The sequence below is a fragment of the Pseudopipra pipra genome, chromosome W (genome assembly GCF_036250125.1).
Source record: "Pseudopipra pipra isolate bDixPip1 chromosome W, bDixPip1.hap1, whole genome shotgun sequence".
NCBI classification, from domain to species: domain Eukaryota; kingdom Metazoa; phylum Chordata; class Aves; order Passeriformes; family Pipridae; genus Pseudopipra; species Pseudopipra pipra.
Genome location: NC_087580.1, coordinates 40,854,613 through 40,874,946, shown reverse-complemented (window position 1 = coordinate 40,874,946; position 20,334 = coordinate 40,854,613). Strand labels below are relative to the sequence as shown.

General features: G+C 51.7%; 1 protein-coding gene and 1 pseudogene across 1 annotated transcript in view; both read right to left on the bottom strand.

Annotated features, from left to right (window-relative positions):
- The window catches only part of LOC135405395 (zinc finger protein 239-like), a 669,637-nt gene that overhangs the window by 64,185 nt on the left and 585,118 nt on the right, over window positions 1-20,334 (bottom strand). The gene's annotated exons all lie outside the window — the stretch shown is intronic.
- Window positions 1-20,334, bottom strand: part of LOC135405040 (zinc finger protein 721-like) — a 234,001-nt pseudogene that overhangs the window by 193,162 nt on the left and 20,505 nt on the right.

The following is a 20,334-nucleotide window of genomic DNA, read 5'->3' as shown; positions in this document are numbered from 1 at the left end:
ATGGATTTAGCACTGAGAAGTTTTCTCCATGGGGATCCTGTGCAGCACAGAGATCCTATGGCAGAGCTGTGCCCTTCTGGAGGGCACCTGCAGCCCTGCAGGACACCCAGGCAAACAGCTGAAGACCCTGAAGGTGCCTGGAGGGCACTTGGCTCCCACAGACACATCCCCACAGCAGCACCCAAAGGGGTTGTGTCTGGACAGGAATCTGCCACCCCCAACCCCCACACTGGCTCAGAAAACCCAATGGTGAGAACAAGGAGAGCCCACGCAGCAGGAGATAGCAGTGAAATGCCACAGTGCTGCTGCCAAGGGAGGAGGGATACAGAGAGACAGCTGGAAATCAGGGCCCTGTCCTTGCCTGGGCTCTGGCTGCTGCAGGGCAATGCCCAGCCCAGCCCCCGTGGGCCTGAGGGCACAGGCTCTGCTTAGGCTGGGAAAGGAGCCCAGGCAGGAGCTGCTCAGGGAAGGGGTCTGTGCCACAGGGACAGCAGGGAGGGGCCCACATCCCCCTGCCCAGCCCTTGTGGCAGCAGCTGCCTCTCCCTGCCTGCCTGTGCCTGGGTGAGGAGCTGTTCCTGCCAGCAGCCCCTCCCTGTGCCCAGCTCAGCTCCCTGCCAGTGCTGCCAGAGCCATCCCCAGCCCAGTGCCCAGGGGCAGCTCTGCCTGGGCAGGGGCTGCAGAGCAGATCCCAGACAGCCTGTGGTGGCTGGGAAGGGGGAGGTGTTCTGGGGGGATGTGCTTCCTGAGAAGGTCCCCTGAAATGGCAGGAGATGGAGCTGAAGCTGTGAGGAGCCCTGAGCCTGCAGCTAAAGGGCCCTGCCAAGCCCTGCCCAGCCCTGCCCTGCCATGAGGGGTCACGCCTTCCACCCACCCCTTCTCCCTGTAGGGTTGTGGCAGCTCCTTGGCCGGGCTGAGAGCTGACCCTGGCAGGCAGCAGAGTCCCTGCCCCAGCACACAGAGCCCTGGGGGCAGGACCCTGCTCTGCACCACAGCCCTGGGCACCCCTGGCTGCACCCCCACCTTTCTACCCCACAGCCAGCCCTGGCACAGGGAACCTTCTGGCCCTGGGCCTCTGATGGGGCAGCAGCAAGTCCTGCTCTGCAGCAGCTTCTCCTGCTGCACCCCAGCAAATCCAGCAGAGCCATCCTGACAGCTCCTGCCACTGCTGCCATTTGGCAGCTGGGAGAGGCACTTGCAGGAACTCACCTGCACTGTTCTGCAGCCAGAGCCTGACCGTGGCAAAGGGCTGGCAAGGTTCCTGCCCTGAGCAGCTCTGCCCTGTCCTCCCACCCCAGGATCCCTTGAACCTCCTGCTCCCTTCTCCTCTCTGCCCTTGCTGCCTGCAGCTCCTGCCCTGCTCTGCCATATGGCCACTTCCCCTGCACTGCAGCAACTGGGAGAGTCCTGCTGAAAGATCCTAGAAGCTGTGGGATGTGGCAGCTTTAGGAGATGCCTCCAGGAAGGGAAGTTGAACTTTCCTACAGCCAGAGAATTCTTCCTTCAAAACCTGGGAAGGTTTCTCCCGTAGTGAGAGCTCAGTCACCTCCCAGCCCAGGCTGCCTCTCATCTCTCTGCCTTCTCTCCTGTGCCCTGGGTGCTGCAGGCAGTGCCCTCAGCCCTGCTGGGCTGTGCAGAGGAGCTGCTCACCAGCAGAGCTGTTTCTTTGAAGCTCTTCTGGGTTGCCAGGAGCTCCCTGTGTGCCAGGAGCCTGGCCCAACTCAGCAGCACAGCAACAGCCCCAGGCATTTCATGACCCTCAGGGGGTTTGTCATTGTTTACATGAGACTCAGTCCCTGAGAGGAAGTTCAAACAACTTCTCAAGAAGTCAAAATGAGATTGAAACACTGAAGTTTCTTGTAGTGCTAATGAGTCTCACTGAGGGACACAACTGAGAACATGTCCCCAGGTTCCAGTTAGAGCAGAAATCTGCAGACAGTGATGACAAGGATGGACAAGCAAGGGAAAGGTGGCTCTGACGCTGAATAAACCTTGATTTGTTTCCTTAATCCAAAGGACCAAGCCCTGACCTGCAGCTCCTGGGAAGGCAGATCCTGTCCCTGCCTCATTCCTCAGGGCTCTTCCCGGGGCACTGGGATGTGGGATGTGCAATGCCAAGGGCAGGACCATGGGGTGGCACCTGCCAGGCTGCTGAGCAGGGACAAGGAGGCCATGAGGCCCCAGGGCTGCAAGGGGCACTCCCCTCCTCCTGGCATCAGGGGCACAGACAGCAGCCATGGCCAAAGGCCTGCAGAAGGTGGCTGTGTCAGGGCCTTTCAGCTTCTCCCCATCCCTGTCTCCTCTCCAGCCCAGGCTGTCCTACGGTGTCCATGCCCTGCCCCTTTCCCTGCAGGCTGTCCTCATCCCCCCAGCTGCCCCACCTGGCTGGCACCTTCCTGCACTAACATCTCTGCATCCTCCCTGGCTCTTCCTGCACACACAAAGCCTTGGGCTCTTCCAGACTCCTCCTTTGTGACATATTGCACCACAACACTGACCTTGGAGGGAAATTTCTGACTTCTTGTCACCAGTCTAGGCCACCCCAGCTGCCCTTGGTGGCACTAGTTCTTTCTTGGGCTGTTTTCTGACAGGAAGAAAAGCTCCACCAGCTCTGACACCCCCCTTCCAGACCTCTCAGGCTACTCCTCTACTGTCCTCAATCTTCACACCACTGACCCCTGAGTCCTCAGCCTCTATATACGGGTCCTGTGCTTGAGGCCCCAAATTCCTTCCTGGGAGATCTCTGGGACCTCTCCAAGGTTTTGGAAGATGACAATAGAGTGTTCTTCTCCCAGGAAACACAGAGGGACACTTTTTTCCAAGGGTTGTCTTGGCAGAATGAGGCACAATCTCTTTAAACTTTCTGGCACAAGGGAGCTCTGAGCTCTGAGCACGGAGGGAGGTCCAAGTGCCAACCACTGGAGTGGGAGCTACAAATCATCAGGGCTTGTGTTCTTTGGAGGGCCAGACACTGCTGAGACTGCTGTGTGTGTGTGTGCACATGGAAGGACTTGAAGGGCACAATGAACTGTCTCAAAACACTGTCAAAGCAGGAAAATCCCATAAGGCACCACAACACATAAGCACAGGTGGCAAACAGGAAGGCATTTAATTCCAAGGCCTAAAGGGAGGTGAAGCTTTGGAAGTAGCCCCCAGGACAGAATTGCACTGTGCAGAGTCTGGGAAAGAGCAGACAGCCCCAGCAGGAAGCCAGGGCTGGTAAGGCAGGTCTGGGGAACCCATCCAGACAAAGATTCCCACCTGCAGACTGGAAGCACAGTGGGCAAAATTTCCACCATGGCAAGCTGTGGGAAAGGAAGCAAGTCCTTGTAGACGTGCCAGCCCAAGCTGTGGGAACAGCATCTACCCCCCTGAATACCAAGGGCTTGGGCTGTATAAAAGTGATAGACCAGAAGCACAACTTGGGGACCCTCCACCGAGCAGAGCAGGGTGAAGAAGGACCAGTGGGAGCCTCAGGGATCTACATGGTGTGATACATTTACTTCATCTCTGTCTCTCTCTCACTGGCTTTCCACGACCTCCTTCTTCTCTCTCTCTCTTTCTATTTCTTTCTCTGTCTTTACCTCCTGTTTACTGTTAAATCAAAGCTGGACTGCTGACTTTGGCACATGGTCTCCTTTGCAGCTGAATTTGGGCAGAGGTGTCTTTTAATAATGGGAACCTGAGAGTGTCCATGAGATTTTACAGTGAGGGGATGGCCACTAGATTTCATGAGGTTCTACAGAGTCACAGGGTCCATTTGGCTTCATAAGGCTCTGCAGTGTGATAATGGACCCTTGATTCCATGAGTTTGCAAAATGTCTCAGCACTCCTTTGGTTCTAGGAGGCCCCACATATCACAGTGGCCCCTTGGTTCCATGAGATTCCACAGTGTCCCAGGGTTCCTTTGGTTCCATGAGCCCTGCAGTGTCACAGTGGCCCGTTGGTTCCATGAGGTTCCACAGTGCCAATACTGGCACTTGATTTCTTGAGGTCCACAGTGTCCCGGGGTCCCTTTGTCTCCATGACGCTCTGCAGTGTCACAGTGGCCCCTTGATTTCATAAAGTTCTGAAAAGTCCCAGGCTTCCTTTGGTTCCATGAGGTCCTGCAGTGTCACAGTGGACTTTGAGTCCCCAAGGTTCCTCAGTGTCACAATGGCCCCTTGATTCTATGATGTCCTGAAATTTCTCGGGGCTCCCTTGTTTCCATGAGGCCGTTCATGGCACAATGAACCCTTGGTTCCATGAGATTCCACAGTGTCCCAGGATTCCTTTGGCTCCAGAAGGCCCTACAGTGTCACAATGGCCGCTTTACTCCAGGAGGTTCCACAGTGTCTTTGCTGGAACACACAGGGCTGTAATGTTGCTACCCCTGCAGAGCTGCCTCCAGCTCTGGGCTCCAGCACAGGAAGGACATGGACCTGTTGGAGCGAGTCGAAAGGGGAGTACCAAGAGGCTCAGAGAGATGGAGCAGCTCTGCTGTGAGAAAAGGCTGAGAGAACTGGGATTGCTCAGGCTGGAGAAGAGAAGGCTCCAGGGTAACCTAATTGTGGCCTTGCAGTGCAAGAAAGATGGAGAGAGACTATTTACAAAGTCTTGGAGTGACAGGACAAGGGGGAATGGCTTCACACTGAGAAAGGGAAGGGTTAGATGGGATATTAGAAAGAAAATCTTGACTGTGAGGGTGGTGAGATCCTGGCACAGATTGCTCAGAGGAGCTGTGGATGCCCCATCCCTGGAAGTGTTCAAGGACAGGCTGGATGGGTCTCAGAACAACCTTGTGTAGTGTCAGGGGGTTAGAACAAGTTGGTCTCTAAGGTCCCTTCCCACCCAAACCATTCCATGATTCTGTGACTGGTGGGGGATGTGGTGGTCGGAGCCATCGGGCACAAAGACCCCAAACTGATGGAGTTTTCCATTCTGAGTAAAGGAAAGAGGGGGCAAAAAAACTGACACCCTGGACTGCTGGTGGTCAGACTTCAGCTCTGCAGAGGGATCTGGACAGGCTGGATCAAGAAGGCCAAGTGTCAGGGCCTGCCCTTGGGTCCCAACAACCCCCTGGAACGCTCCAGGCTGGGGGCAGAGGGGTTGGAGAGCTGCTCAGCAGGAAGGGACTTGGGGGTGCTGCTTGACAGCATCTGGATATGAGGCAGAGTGTGCCCAGGGGGGCAAGAAGGCCAAGGGCATCGTGGCCTCTGTGGAGAAGAGTGTGGCCAGCAGGAGCAGAGAACTGATTGGCCCTCTGTGCTGGGCACTGGGGAGGCCCCACCTGGAGTGCTGTGTCCAGTTCTGGCCCCTCAGTGCCAAAAGGCCCTTGAGGGGTTGGAGCGTGTCCAGAGAAGGGAACGGAGCTGGGGAAGGCTCTGGAAAACATGTCTGCTGAGGGATGGCTGAGGGAACTGGGCTTGTTGAGTCTGGAGAAGGGTAGGCTCAGGGGGGACCTCATTGCTCTCTGCAATGACCTGAAAGGAGGTTTTAGTGGGTGTGGGGGTCGGTCTCTTCTGCAAAGCCTTTAGTGACAGGGAGGAAACGGCCTTAAATTGCATCGGGCAAGGTTCCTATTAGATATTCCAAAACCCTTTTTCCACTGAGAGAGGGCTCAGGCATTGGAACAAGTAGCCCAGGGAGGTGGTGGAGTCTCTGGAAGCATTCAGGTGGCATCTGGATGTAGCGCTTTGGGATGGGGTTTAGGGGTGATTCTGGTGGTGCTGGGTTGACAGTTGGACTAGAAGATCTGGAAGGTCTCTTCCAACCTTGATGATTCTGTGATTCTCTGACCTGTCATCCCTGTTTGCAGGTTTGTGCTCTAACAAGAGCCTGGGGATGTTTTCTCTGTTGGGTCCACAGAGATTGTGTTGTGTGAGCTTTTTTCCTCTCTGATCAAAACAAGGAGTAATAATGCTAAATCCAGCAGGTGGCTTTCAAGTAATAACTTGTTCCAGTTTGTCCCACTGTGTACAAACAGGTGAGGAAAATCTGGAACTTTAGAAGGGTTAGTTTTTAACCTCATTAGCAGGATATCCAGGGGTGCACCAAGTGCCTTCCAGTGAGGAGCACAAGAGACCAGTAGACAGTGACAATATTGTTCTAATGTTAATGTCACTGGAGCACAGAGTGAGATCACATCTGAGTTATGTTTCTTTAATCAGTGATTGGGAATAAAGAGAAAATCACATAGTTGATGACACTTTAGTATTTATTTCACACTCTTAACAAGAAGGTATTTTCCAGCTGGACTTTGAATAAGGTTCCGTGGTATATTGCAAATTTCTATCTCAAGTTAACAGTCTTGGAATCAGAGAGGGGAAGGAAAAAATCGTCAGCAATGCCTGTCCCAGTCAAGGGGCATTACTGAGCAGCACCTACATTTCCATGGCTCTCTGGGCAGGTCATTTTTCATGTGTGCCAAACAACACATCTTGAAGCTTCTTCCCTTTGAAATACCAGAGACATTTCAGGGCATTTGAACAGCCAGATTCTTAAAGCACAACTACCTCAAGGCAAGTGAAGAAGTGAGATTCAGTGGCACTTGGCAGAAGCTGCCCAGTGCATTGTGTCAAATGGGTATTTACCAAAAGAAGCAACAAGCTCAAGCCATCAGGGAAAGAGCAAGATGATGAAAGGGTGTTAGCTGCTGAGAATTTCTTTGGGAAGAAGTAGACTGAGTGTTCCAGGGGGTTGTTGGGACCCAAGGGCAGGCCCTGACACTTGGTCTTATTGATCCAGCCTGTCCAGATCCCTCTGCAGAGCCTTCCTGCCCTCCAGCACATCCACACTCACACCCAACGTGGTGTTGTCCACAACTTTCCTGAGGGGGCACCGATCCCCTGGCCTCGGGTCACCCAGTACGATGTTAAACAGGAGCAGCCCCAACCCTGAGCCCTTGGGAACCCCATGAGTGACCGGCCCCACCTGGATTTCTTTCCATTCCCCACCACTCCCTGGGCCATCAGACACTTTGTCACCCAGCAAACAGTTCTCCAGGCAAGCCATGAGCAGCCAGTTTGTGCAGGAGATGCTGGGGGAGATGGTGCCAAAGGCTTTCTGGAATTCCAGAGAGACACATCCCCAGCCTTTCCCTCAGCTGCTGAGCGGGTCCTTTGTCAGAGAAGGAGATGAGGTTGGTCAGGCAGGACCTGCCTTTCCCAACCCCACGCTGGCTGGGCCTGATCCCCTGGTTGTCCTGCCCCTGCCATGGGATGGCACTGAGGAGGATCTGCTGCATGGACTTCCCCGGTCCTGAGGTCAATGGGACAGGCCAGGAGTTGCCCAGATGCTCCTTTTGGCCCTTCCTGTGCATGGGCATCCCATGTGCTTGTTGCCAGTCAGCTGGGACTTGTGCAGTTGTGCAGCACTGCTGGGGAATGAGTGAGAGTGGCTTGGCCAGCTCTTTCTCCAGCTCCCTCAGGACTCTTGGCTGCATCCCATGTGGACCCAGGCACTTGGGGGGGTCTCACTGGCAGAGCAGGTCACTGACCATTTCCTCCTGCATTGTGGGGGCTTCACTCAGCTCCCCATCAGCAGCTTCCAGCCAAAGCCTGCCTGCCAGGTGTCCAAGGGGTCAGTTCTGCTGCCCCCTCCTTCCTTCCCCCACAATGGAAAACTCCCTCATTTTGGGTCCCTGTGCCCCAGACGGTTCTGACCACCACCTCACCCACCAGTCCCACAATCATGGGATGCTTTGGCTTGGGAGAGGCCTTAAAGAGCATCTCAGCACCCTCAGAGTCAAGAATTCCTTCCTACTATCTCCTCCAACCCTTCCCTCTACTTGTGTGAAGCCACTGCCCGTTGTCCTGTCACTCCAGGACCTTGTCCAAAGTCTCTCTCCATCTTTCTTGTTGGCTCCCTCCAGACACTGGAAGGCCACAATTAGGTCAGCCCAAAGCCTTCTCTTCTCCAGCCTCAACAATCCCAATTCTCTCAGCCTTTCCTCACAGCAGAGCTGCTCCATCCCTCTGATCCTCTTGCTGCTCCCCTCTGCACTCGCTCCAACAGGTCCATGTCCTTCCTGTGCTGGAGCCCAGAGCTGGAGGCAGCTCTGCAGGTGGGGCAGCATTACAGCCACGCATGTTCCAGCAAGGACATGGTGGAACCTCATGGAGCCAAGGACCATTGTGACACTGCAGGGCCTTCTGGAGCCAAAGGAGTCCTGGGCAATCTCATGGAATCAAGGCAGCACTGTCACCCTGGGAAAACTCCTGGAATTCAGGGCCCATTGTGACACTGCAGCTCCCCATGGAACAAAAAGAACCCTGGGACGCTGCAGAAACTCATGGAACCAAGGGACCATTGTGACATTGAGGGGGCTGATGGAATCAGGAGTCCATTAAGACAATCCAGGGCCTCATGAAATCAAAGGAATTCTGGGACACTGTCAAACCTCCTGGAACCAAGGGTTCCTGGTGACATGTGTGTCCTCCTGGAACCAAGGGAGCCCTGAGATATTTCTGAACCTCCCAGAATCCAGGGGCCATTGGGACCCTGCAGAACCTCCTGCATTCAAGTGCTCCTTGTGAAACTGCAGGCTCTCCTGGAACCCAAGGATTCCTGGAACACTGCAGAGCTCACGGAACCAAGGGGCCACTGTCCCACTGCAGCTCCTTCTGAAGCACAAGGGACCCTGGGACAATGGGAAATCTCCGAGAATCCAAAGGGCATTTTGGGACTGCAGGGCCTCATGGAACTAAAGGAATCTTTGGAGACTATGGAAGCTCATGGAATCAAGGGGCCATTGTGACATGTGGGGCCTCCTGGAACCAAAAGAACCCTGAGAATTTCTGTGGGAACAAGTTAAGGCAGCAGCAGCTGCATTTAGTTAATCAGGATCCAAAAGGAGTGTTTTGGCCTTGACTGGTGTTCTCCATCCACAGAGTGCTGTTTGCCAAAGTGGAAACCACTTGGAACGCTCTGCATGGCAGCCTGTGTTTTTCTCTGGTGGCTGAACACAGCCAGCACATGAGGGGAGGGGAATGTGTGGGATCAGGGCACTGCTTTTGGGCCATGCTGGGAATTCCAGTGGACTAAAAGACAAAGTCCAGGTGCTGTTTCCAAAGGAACCCCAATGAAAGGGGGACGCTGGAAAGATGGGGGGACAAGTCCCGGAATGGAACTCTGTGTGTGCAGCCTCATTTTCTCCTTCAGTGCCCACAGGAGAGAGGGCAAAAAGTGGTGATTTGGACCCAAAAACTGTTCAGGGGGGAAAATGAGGATTAAGGGGACAATGGGAAAATGGGAGAAACAGGGAGAAGGGTAGAAAAGGAGGGGTGGTCTGGTGGGTCTGACGGTCCCATGGGGGGTCTTTGGGCACAGGCAAGTTGGCAAAAGGGGCTGGCCCCCCGAGCTCCCAACTGACTGTGGGGTGTCGGGGGCTGCTGGATCCAATCTCAGCCTTGAATTAATGACAACATTTTCAGTTCAGAGGAATTACAGAGGTGTGATTGAATCATTTTTGTCCTCCAGGTTTAATGATGGCAAATCAGATCGATTCATAGAAAGAAATTTATTTAGGGTTACAAATGATCAGACAAAAGACTTCATCAGAATTATTTACTGCACAATAGAAACACTAAAACTACCAGAGTACAGGATAAGACAGGACAGTGATCTACACTAAAGCAATTGTTGAAGCAATTCTACTCAACTTGGCAGAAAAGCAATAATTCTCAATTAGAGATGGATGGAACTCCCCCAAACCAATGCTCGGGGGGAGATCTCTGCTCTCAACCTCCAGCAGTGACCTTGGGGGGTCCCCAGCCAAGGCAGAAATCTCCACACACACCCCCAAAAAGGATTCTGTTGGAAGAAGCTGCCCCTGGGAAAGAGGACTGGCCCTTTGTGGTCGAAAGGGATGGAGTGACAGTCACTGGACTCCAGGGGTTGCCTCACGATCAGGGGCTTCATTCGGGGTGGAAGCAGCGGCCGAATCTCTTCCCGCAGTCGGGGCACTGGTAGGGCTTCTCTTACTGGTGGGTCCGTTGGTGTGAGGTCAAGGTAGAGCTCTGGGTGAAGCTCTTCCCACACTCCCTACACTTGTAGGGCCTCTCCCCGGTGCCCGGTGTGGATGCGCCGGTGGGTGACGAGGTTGGAGTTCCGGTTGAAGCCCTTCCCGCAGTCGGTGCAGTGGAAGGGCCTCTCATCCGTGTGTGTCCGCTCATGCCTGAGGAGAACTGAGCTGGTCTGAAACCTCTTCCCACATTCCAAGCACTTGTAGGGCCGTTCCCCGGTGTGGATGCGCTGGTGGATGCGGAGGCTGGACCTGTCACTGAAGCTCTTCCCACATTGCCCACACGTGTAGGGCCGTTCCCCAGTGTGGATGGCCTGGTGTCGAATCAGGTTGGAGCTTTGGTTGAAGCTCTTCCCGCATTCCCCACACGTGTAGGGCTGTTCCCCACTGTGGATATGCTGGTGTTGGATCAGGTTGGAGTTGCTCCGGAAGCTCTTCCCACATTCCCCACACATGTAGGGACGTTCCCCAGTGTGGATGTGCTGGTGGGCGAGGAGGTGGGAGCTCTTCCTGAAGCTCTTCCCACATTCCAAACACCTGAAGGGCTTCTCCCTGCTGGAAGGTTGCTCAGGGACCACCAGCTCAGAGCTCCGCCTCAAGCTCCGGCCGCCTTCCTGGCACAGGCTGGGTCCTTCCTCCTCAGAGCACCCTGGGATGGCTTTGGAGCCCCTCCTGCAAGGGGATCTCTGGCCCTTTTCTTCCCCGCTGCCTTCCTGCGCCGTGGAGCCCTTCAAAACGGCCTCTCCCACCAGGGTCTCACAGGGGGGATTTGTCCTCCGGGCTCTCCGTCCTCAGCTCGGGGCCTGGGGCAGGAAGCAAGAAGGACAGGGAGGGGATTTGCCTCCGGCCCACAGGGAAGGCCAAGGACATCCCCCCAACTCCGGCCCCGGCAGGACGGCGGCGCCAGCGGGGTTGTCCTGCAGCCGGGGCCATGCTCGGCTGACAGAGCCAGCACAACACCCGCCCAAAGGGACACTGACTTCCTCCTCACCTGCCTTGGGGGCCCAAGGCATCTTCCTCTTCCTCGCAGCCTCCTCCTCCATCTGCCCAAGCTTTGGGAAGGACAAATCCTGATGGGGAGGAAAACAAGGGCTGAGCGCGTTGGCTCGGGGGTTCCTCCTGCCCAAGTCCATCCCTAGAACTCACCGGGCATCCTGTGTCCATAAAAACCTCCAAAACACCAAGATTCAGCCCAGAAAAACCCAAACTACCGAGATTCAGCAAAAAACCCCTCAGAAATAGCAAGAAGACCCTCGCTACCCCAAACTGCAAAAAGTTGAGATTCAGCTAGAAAATACTCCAAAATATGAAGATTCAGCCCAAAAAAAGGTGATGGGGACTGAATTTAACCCTCCAGCAGGAAAGTCATTTGATTTCAAGCTCGTCTTCAAGGCGCACCCTGGGATTGGAGCCTGGGCTCTAATTAACCTCTCCTGTGCTGCCAAACAGCAGGAGCTGTATGGCCAAGGAACAAACTCTGTGATCCCTGTCAGTGTCCATGGCCCCTGTCAGTGTCCTTCAGGGAAATCGGGAGGAGGAAATGAAGAAACCGGTTTGGAACTAAACCACCTTTGCTGGTTTCTTTGGACACTTGTGTTCCTTCAGAGAGCCCCTGGAAACACTCTGCTGTTCACTCCCAGTGCCACCAGTGCCTGGGTCCTGTCTGCAGCAGCAGATTGCAGTGGGACGGGAGAAATGCTTTTCTGAGCCTCTGGGCTGGACACAGGCACAGCCTGACCCTGACCCCAAGGGAAACAAAGACAAATTCCATGGCTTTAGCTGGACCAAGGGTGGGGGGTTTCCTGAGGGCAGCACTACACCAGACTTTTGTGTGTGTGTGAGACAGGCAAAACCACAAATGCCTGCACAGCCCAGAGCAGTCAGGGTGGGGCTGTGCTTGCTGCTGCAGAGACCCCCAGGGAACAAACCCAGGCAATAGTTTGGGTTTATTCCTTGCTCTGTGTCAGTGGAATAGAATGTTCCACAGGAGCTCTGTCCCCCTCTGCGGCACCGGGTGGCTCGAAGCTGAAGAGGGAGGGGGTCAAGTGCAAGTTCCCTTCTGAAGTGTGTCCCTAAGGAGGACACTTGCTTTGTTATTGCTTATTATTTGTAATATCTCATAGATATATCATACAACACCTAAGGATGGATTCTATAGAATATGTGCCATATATATGATACAGAATATATCTGATTATTGCTTTATCTGCCTGTCCAGACAGATATTGTGTATGCAGAGAGATTGTATTTCAGGGATATGTTCCTCTCAGTACCCTGTTAGCTCCACTCCCAATGCCAGCAAATTCCTGAAGCTCCCCCTTCTGTGCCCTGCAGGTTTTGGCAGATTTGCAAGAGCAGGGGAATCATTCCCTGCAGCCCCTTTGCACTGTAGGAAATGGGAGCCCTGTGCACATCCTGCTGCCTCCAGATTCCATTCTGGGTGTGGGAACGACCCTGTGGGAAGCAAAGAAATGCCTGGTTCTGCAGGAGCTGCAGATGCTCAAGGGGCAGCAGGACCAAATCAGGGGCCTGGGGGGGCCTGGGGGGCTTTGGGGTCCAGGAGGGTCCTGAAGGAGCTGGGGAGGCGCTTTGGGGACTGGGGGTACAAACCAGGACAGACCAGTACCTCCTCACTGCTCCCCAGATCTCTCCTGGAGCTGGGCCACGTTGTCGTGGGACACCTGAGCCCCCCCAGTGCCCTCCCAGTACAGCCCAGTGCCCCCAGTACAGCCCACTGTGTTCCTGTCCCAGGGTGCTGGGTGATCCCTCTTTGGGGGGGGGGGGGGGTGGGTTGGAAGGGATTTGAGGGGGGGCTGAAGGAGATTTGAGGAGATCTGGGGTGTTTGGTTGGGGATTTAGGGGTTTTGAGGGGGTTTAGGGTTCATTTCGGAAATTAAAAGAGGTCTTAGGGGCATTGGGGCATCAAATGGATCTGTGGGGGGAAAGGATTAAAGGGAAAATGGAGGTTAGGGGACATTTGGAGGGGGTTAAAGGGGCCTGGGGGGGAGATGAGGGGCTGCACCAAGAGCAGGTGAATCCTGAGACCCCCCCTTGGTGTCCTCAAGACCCTTTTGGTGTCCCCAGTTCCCCTTTTGACACCCCGAGATCCCCCTGGTGTCTCCAATGTTCCCAGGAGCTCCCCATGGCCCCAATTCCCCCCTTGACACCTCCAATTCAACTGTCTCCAAACCCCTCCCCACTGTCCCCAAACCCCATCTCTGATGTCCCCAACCCTCCATCTCACCCCAGGAGCCCCCACTGGACCCTCTGACCACAAAAACGCCCCCCCCCCCCCCCCACACACTCACAGAAAGGCCAAGGGCATCTGGGGACACGTTGGGGACAGTTGGGGGGCTTTGTGGGGCACTGGGTGATTACTGGGGGATACTGGGACACACTGGGGGGAACCAGGGGGCACTGGGAAGGACTGGGAGGTTACTGAGGGACACTGGGAGGGCACTGGGAGGGACTGGGGAGTTACTGGGGGATTACCAGGACACCGGGGGGGGGACACTGGCAGGTTACTGGGCCATACTGGGGGTTACTGGGTGCTCACTGCAGGATCACTGGGCCATCCTGGGGGGCAGTGGGAGGTCACTGGGACACACTGGGTGGTCACTGAGGGGTTACTGGGCCATACCGAGGCTCACTGGGAGGTCATTGGGATATACTGGGAGCACTGGGATCCCCTTACCCGGACAGCTCCCCTCCCGGATTTTGGGGGGCATCCTTAGGACCCCTCCCCTTGCAGATGGGGGACCCCCTGAACCCCACTGCTGGGCTTTAGAGGACACCCCAAAATCCTCTCAAAACCCCTGAAATCCCCCCTCGACCCATCAAAACCTTCTCCAGGTCCCCTCAAATCCCCTCAGAGACCTCATCCCTCCCCCGGACCCCCCAAACCTTCTCAATGACCCGCAAAACCCACCTGGGACCCCCCAAGCCTATTCAGGGACCCCCCACTCCCCCTCAGGGACTCTCAAAAACGTTTGCGACCCCGTAAACCACCTAGAGACCCCAAAACTGGCTAAAAGGTCCCCAAAAATCCCCCAGGACCCCCAAGCCCCCTCAGAGACCCCCAAAGCCCATCTGGGACACCTCAAATCCCCTCAGAAACCAAAACCCCCTCGGAGACTCTCAAACCCCTTCAGGGACCTTCAAACTCCCCCCTGAGTCCCCTCAGGACACCGAACCCCCTCAGGGACCCCTCACAAAAACCCCGGGAGCCCCCGAACCCCCGCGCTAAACCCTCCCGAGCCCTCCAGCCTTTCCACCCACAGCCGCGCTCCCCGCAGCCCCCGAGGCGATCCCCAGACCCCGCTCTCGCCGCCCCCCCCAGCACTCACAGCTCAGCGCAGCGGACGCCGCCTCTTCCCCACTCGTTTCCACGCGGACAAAATGGCGCTCGCTCTGCGCGCGCATCGTCCTTAGAAACTCGCCCCGCAGCTAATCAGCGCGCGGCCACGGCCCCTGCCCGCCCTCTTTAGGCTTCCGCCCCGCGCGGTGCATTGTGGGAGTTGTAGTCCTTGCGGCGAGAAAGGATAGGCCTTTTGGGGTTTAGTTTTTCTGTCTTTTATTATCTCCTGTTTCTTTCTTTTGTTTCTTTCTTTCTTTCTTTCTCCTTTTTTTATTCCCCTTTTTTCTTTTTTCTTTCTCTTTTTCCTTTTTTTTGGTCTTTTTTCTTTGTTCTTTCTTTTTGTTTTTTTTTTCTCATTTTTCCTGTTTTTTCTTTTTTTTATTCTCTAAAGTCTAGACAACTTTAGGAATAAATTTAAAAGCCAATACAGTGCCACACATGTAGGATGTGAACGTAAGGAAGTAGTAATGAAATCTCTGGTAAGACTCCACTCATACTGTGCTCAGTAATACTTACCACATCATAAAAATCTGGTTTCTTAAAAATGTGAGAAGACAGTTGATCCTAGAAATAAAAGTTATGAGCTGTGAAGACAAGAACAGAAAAGTCCTCCTTCTGAAACAGTCACAGAAAAGGCAAATAACTGTAACACAAACATGGAGTGATGAAAGGGAGGTCACACAAAGAAATATTTTAGAGATATGCAGAAGAATTACAAGCATTGCCCCATTTTCACTGATTCTTCCTTACTTTATTTGCTATGATAAATAGCACAACTCTCTGCTTAAAACTGGGAGAATTTTACTCATTAATACACTACAGACTATGGAGAGTTTGTGTGCCAGTTCTGCTTCTCACTTGCTTAGTAAAGCTGAGCAGAACTTCTGATTATACAGAAATCCCAAGTGGTTGCAGACTGGGCTAGAAGGGAGCAAATCACCATGAAAAACAAAGTCCCAGTGCTCCCTGGGAGTGCAGAAGAGCAGGGATGGTGTCAGGAAAGACACCTCCTGAGAGGAACACGAACTGAACTCAAGTCCAGTTTTCTTTTTCCTTCTATCAAAGTTATTTGGGAGACAGTTGTGACAGTTTTTCTCTAAAATGCAGGTAGAAGGCCAAATCTTGATTTCTTTGACTTTGGTATGACTGACATATTTGGGCACTTTTTCTTTCCCTCACTTCAATTATATGGCAAGACAGCAGAGAACTCTGGAAAAAGGTTTCTTTGACAGAAGTTGAAAATTAAGAGGTAATTTTTAGTTTGAAAAAAAAATGGTGATCTTGGCTTATTTTGCATAAAGGTCATATTCACTCACCTGATGAGAGTAAAAAAGTGAACAAACAACATCAGAAATCTCAGACATTAAGGTATGTTTGGCAAGTATCATTACTATAGAAAAGAATAAACTGCTGTATCTTCCCTTTCTTTCTCCTTTTCTCTCTTCAGTCTCAGTGGCCTTTGTGTCTCATTGTCTCACAATTTGGCAGGGATTTACATTTTCCACACCTTACAGCACAAGGATATCCCCTTTGACACGGTAGCCAAGCTACTGTCTGGTTGGAAACAAGTTATATGAAGGAAAAATATTTTAATTATGCAAAGGGTTTCAGGAATTCAGATATAAAATTTCATTTCAGATTTTTAAAATTCCATCTCAGATCTTTTTGAAACTACAGAGAAAAATCCTACAGAGTAATTTTTAACTGTAAATGGAACCAGCAAAAAAAGCAAAAGCACTTTATGGCTATCATGTTTAAGAAAGATCATCTCTGGTTTTGTCCCCAGCTAAAGATGGGAACAAAGCAGTGACTTGATTCCCTCTACATTTCAGCCTCAGCAAGATCTTAAAAGAACCTTCATTTTCCCCCACTTAAGGTTTTTTTTTCCCCTAATATGGAAAGGTGATGAAAATGTAACAGGGTGACAGAACTTTCCTGGAGGAACACAGAGTTCATTGCAAGCAGAGGAACTTCAAAGCTTCCTCAGCTGTGCAAAGTGGCTCAAATCTTCAAACCCTGTCCCTTTACTCAAGGGATTTATGATGACCAGGCTCACTTCCATAATCCAGATGCTTCAAGTGCAGAAAAATAGAGAATGACATGATAAAAAACCCCAACAAACAAACAAACAACTCACAGACATTTACCTTTGCTGACAGTTAATGAAAACGCCATTTTATTCTGAAAACTGTAGGGGCAGGAGTTGTCAAAAATAAAAAATATTAAAAAGTGAGCTTTTTAGAAAAGCAGTGCAAATCACAGGAGTAAAGTAACATAAAAATTGATTCAATTCCTAGTACTTATATATATATGTGGAAAATGGTTCTAAAGAGAAATTTCAAAGTGTGATTTTCGAAATGTCTTCTGTAGGTTTTCACCAGGAATTGCAGTGTCATTTTATTGTAGAATTCCTTCAACAGAAGAACTTAACTTGTCACATAAATAAGGTTGACTTTAATTACAGTATTGAAAAGTCCAGTTGATTTACACAGAATGAAAAGAAAAACTAAAACAAACAAACAAAAAAAACCAAGCATGGATATCCCTGAGATTATATAAAAATGGCATACTTCATCTAAATTGTGTCCTTTTTTGTGAAGAATTGAAATTGGTCTAAAATAGGTTAATGTGATTGTAGGTAGTAATTTTCAATAATAATCTACAGCTACATTTCACATTACACATTTTCCCCGTTTTTATATATTCTTCTTTTTTTTAGAAGTATAAGTAAGCTGCAGTTTTGCAGCAGGAAATCTCCTCTACCACGGAGTTCTTCCAAGAGATCTTAAGCACAGCCTGGATCTCATGCTAAGGCTGAGGTTTTGGAAAGGCCTGGAGTGAGACCTCTGCAATGAGGTGAATTCCCTGCTCACAGATGATCAATCAGCTCTTCCAAGCTGTTGTGCAGTTTTCCCTTTCTCACCTGGCTCTCCCTAAGCAGGCAAAACCATCCATGTTCTCCCAGGCAACTCCAACTGCTGTTTGGATCTTCGTGTCCCAACTGTCTCGTGCAGCTCCAGAAGACAGAAAGCAACCCCAAAGCTGATCAGTGCAGGTGCCACATGTCTGCAGCATGGAAAGGGCCCAGCTGGAGCTGGGGGAGATCTGCCCAGCCCCAAAAGCATGGGGGTGGAGGCAAAGGGAAGGAGGGAATCGGAAGAGAAGGACACAGTTGGAGTGTCACTGCCTGCTGGAGAAACTCCACAGTTTGATGAGCAGGTACTTCCATTAAGCCTCAGTTTAAAGCAACCTTGAGGTGGCCCTTTATGATGTGTGGGGTCAGGCTGAGCCCCAGCTGGCTGCAGTTTAGGAAAGGGAGCAGCAAAGAGGGCACCTCTGTGCCTCCCACTGCCAGAGGCTGAAGACACAACTGTTCAGGAAGGAGACTCACTTCTCTCATCTCTTGCCATCCACAACACCCCCCCAAAACCAAGAACAGACACAGGGTGAGCTCACTGAGAGATGTGCTGAACAGCCTGGGAGAGGGGAAGAAAAGAAGAAAGTAGCACTAATGAAAATGACAATCAGTTCAACACTTCAGAGCTTAGAGAAGAATTCTGGTTTCATTAGAACAACTCCCCATTTTCCACACAAGCACTTTTGCAATCCTACCCTTGTATCCCCATGAAATCATCTTTCTGGACAAAAGGAACTGGAATGGACAATGCACAGCTTGCCACAGACACTATTTAATTAGCTGGGTCACTGATGAGAGATGTAGGAGAGCTCTTTCCTCCTCCCTGCTCTATCCTGCTGTCTCCTTAAATTGCCTCTAGAAAAGAAATGGTCACAATTTTTCATTTAAGAACTTTGTTTAAAACATTTCCTGCTCTTCATCAAAATCAGAGATTATATTATTCTGAAGTTAGATAGACATCATGCAAATGTTTGAGAATTTGGAATATATTTAAATGTGATTTTTTTCACAAGGAGCTTTTAATTTTTCTTTTCATTTTTAAATTCACATGAAGTGACATAAGAGAATGTAAGAGAAGAAAAATGAAAAGGAAACAGAAGACATAGAATAAAACAAATCCCATTGGAAAAGAATCCTGGTGGAAAGAAGGAAAGAAGCAAAGAAGAGAAAAAGAAGAGAGAGAGAAGAAAGATGAGAGAGGAGAGAGAGAGAGAGAGAGAAAGAAAAGAGGGAAAGAAGAGAGAGAAAAGAGAGAGAGAAAAAGAAAGATGATGAGGAGAGAGAATAACAACTGTTGTATCCAAAGGACTGAAATTTGTTATAAAGGAAATCTTTCAAAAAAAGTTTTATGATGTGACTCTCAATGCAATACTAAGCAAAATGGAAAAACAAATCTGTCTCACAGGGAAAAATCTCGTATATCCGGGCTTGATCTTTTCTCCCAATTAATTCTGACCTAACAGTTTGCTGTGTTTGCTGAATATTCATTCCTCTACGGAGGTCTGTTGGCTTCAGTGATCCACTTGCATGAACAAATTCTTTCAGATGCAAATATAAGCTGTATGATAGGATTCCTACTTGTTTGCATGATTATATCAGGGATCGAGCCTATGATGGGGTTCAACATCCAGTCACAGAGGTGTTGCTGCCTAAACTAACAATGGCTGAGATCCTCTGGCTGCAGAACACCATCTCCTGTAGGGATTGAACCAACAGCAGCAGCTACAGGTCCGTAGGGTCAGTGTTGGCTGCTGGGAACAAGCCCAAGCCCATAGGCAGAGGCAATGCAGTATTCCATAGGCAGAGGCAATGCAGTATTCCACAGGCAGAGGCAGTGCAGCATTCCATAGGCAAGGGCAATGCAGCATTCCATAGGCAGAGGCAATGCACTATTCCATAGGCAAACAGGGGGACAGGAAAGGGCAGGTGCTAAAGAGTCCAAAGCAAAATCTCACATCTCTCACTGCTGAACATTCCTGTGTTGTGCAAATCACACACAGAGCATATGAGAGCTTAAAGAAGCACTTCACTGCTCAGGCCGTTCTTTTTTCAGAGTATCTTCCCTTTTTCATATGTTCTCTGAGCCTTGCCTGATGCAACTTCAGGTCATTTCCTCTCTTCCTGTCACTAAAGGCTTTGCAGAAGAGACCGACCCCCACCCCTCTAAAACCTCCTTTCAGGTCATTGCAGAGAGCAATGAGGTCTCCCCTGAGCCTCCCCTTCTCCACACTCAACAAGCCCAGTTCCCTCAGCCGTCCCTCAGCAGACATGTTTTCCAGAGCCTTCCCCAGCTCCATTCCCTTCTCTGGACACGCTCCAGCCCCTCAAGGGCCTTTTGGCACTGAGGGGCCAGAACTGGACACAGCACTCCAGGTGGGGCCTCCCCAGTGCCCAGCACAGAGGGGGAGTCAGTTCTCAACTCCTGCTGGCCACACTCTTCTCCAAAAAGGCCACGATGCCCTTGACCTTCTTGCCCCCCTGGGCACACTCTGCCTCATATCCAGCCGCTGTCAAGCAGCACCCCCAAGTCCCTTCCTGCTGAGCAGCTCTCCAACCCCTCTGCCCCCAGCCTGGAGCGTTCCAGGGGGTTGTTGGGACTCAAGGGCAGGCCCTGACACTTGGCCTTATTGATCCAGCCTGTCCAGATCCCTCTGCAGAGCCTTCCTGCCCTCCAGCACATCCACATTCACACCCAGATCAGTCAGTCTCCCAAAAAGACCATAGTCCGACCACCAGCAGTCCAAGGTGTCAGTTCTGCTGCCCCCTCCTTCCTTCACTCAGAAAGGAAAACTCCATCATTTTGGGGTCTCTGTGCCCATCAGCTCTGACCACCACATCCCCCACCAGTCACAGAATCATGGAATGGTTTGGATGGGAAGGGACCTTAAAGACCAACTTGTAACAACCCCCTGACACTACACAAGGTTGTTCTGAGACCCATCCAGCCTGGCCTTGAACACTTCCAGGGATGGGGCAGCCAGAAATTCTCTGAGCAACCTGTGCCAGGATCTCACTACCATCACAGTCCAGAATGCTTCCTAATATCCCATCTAACCCT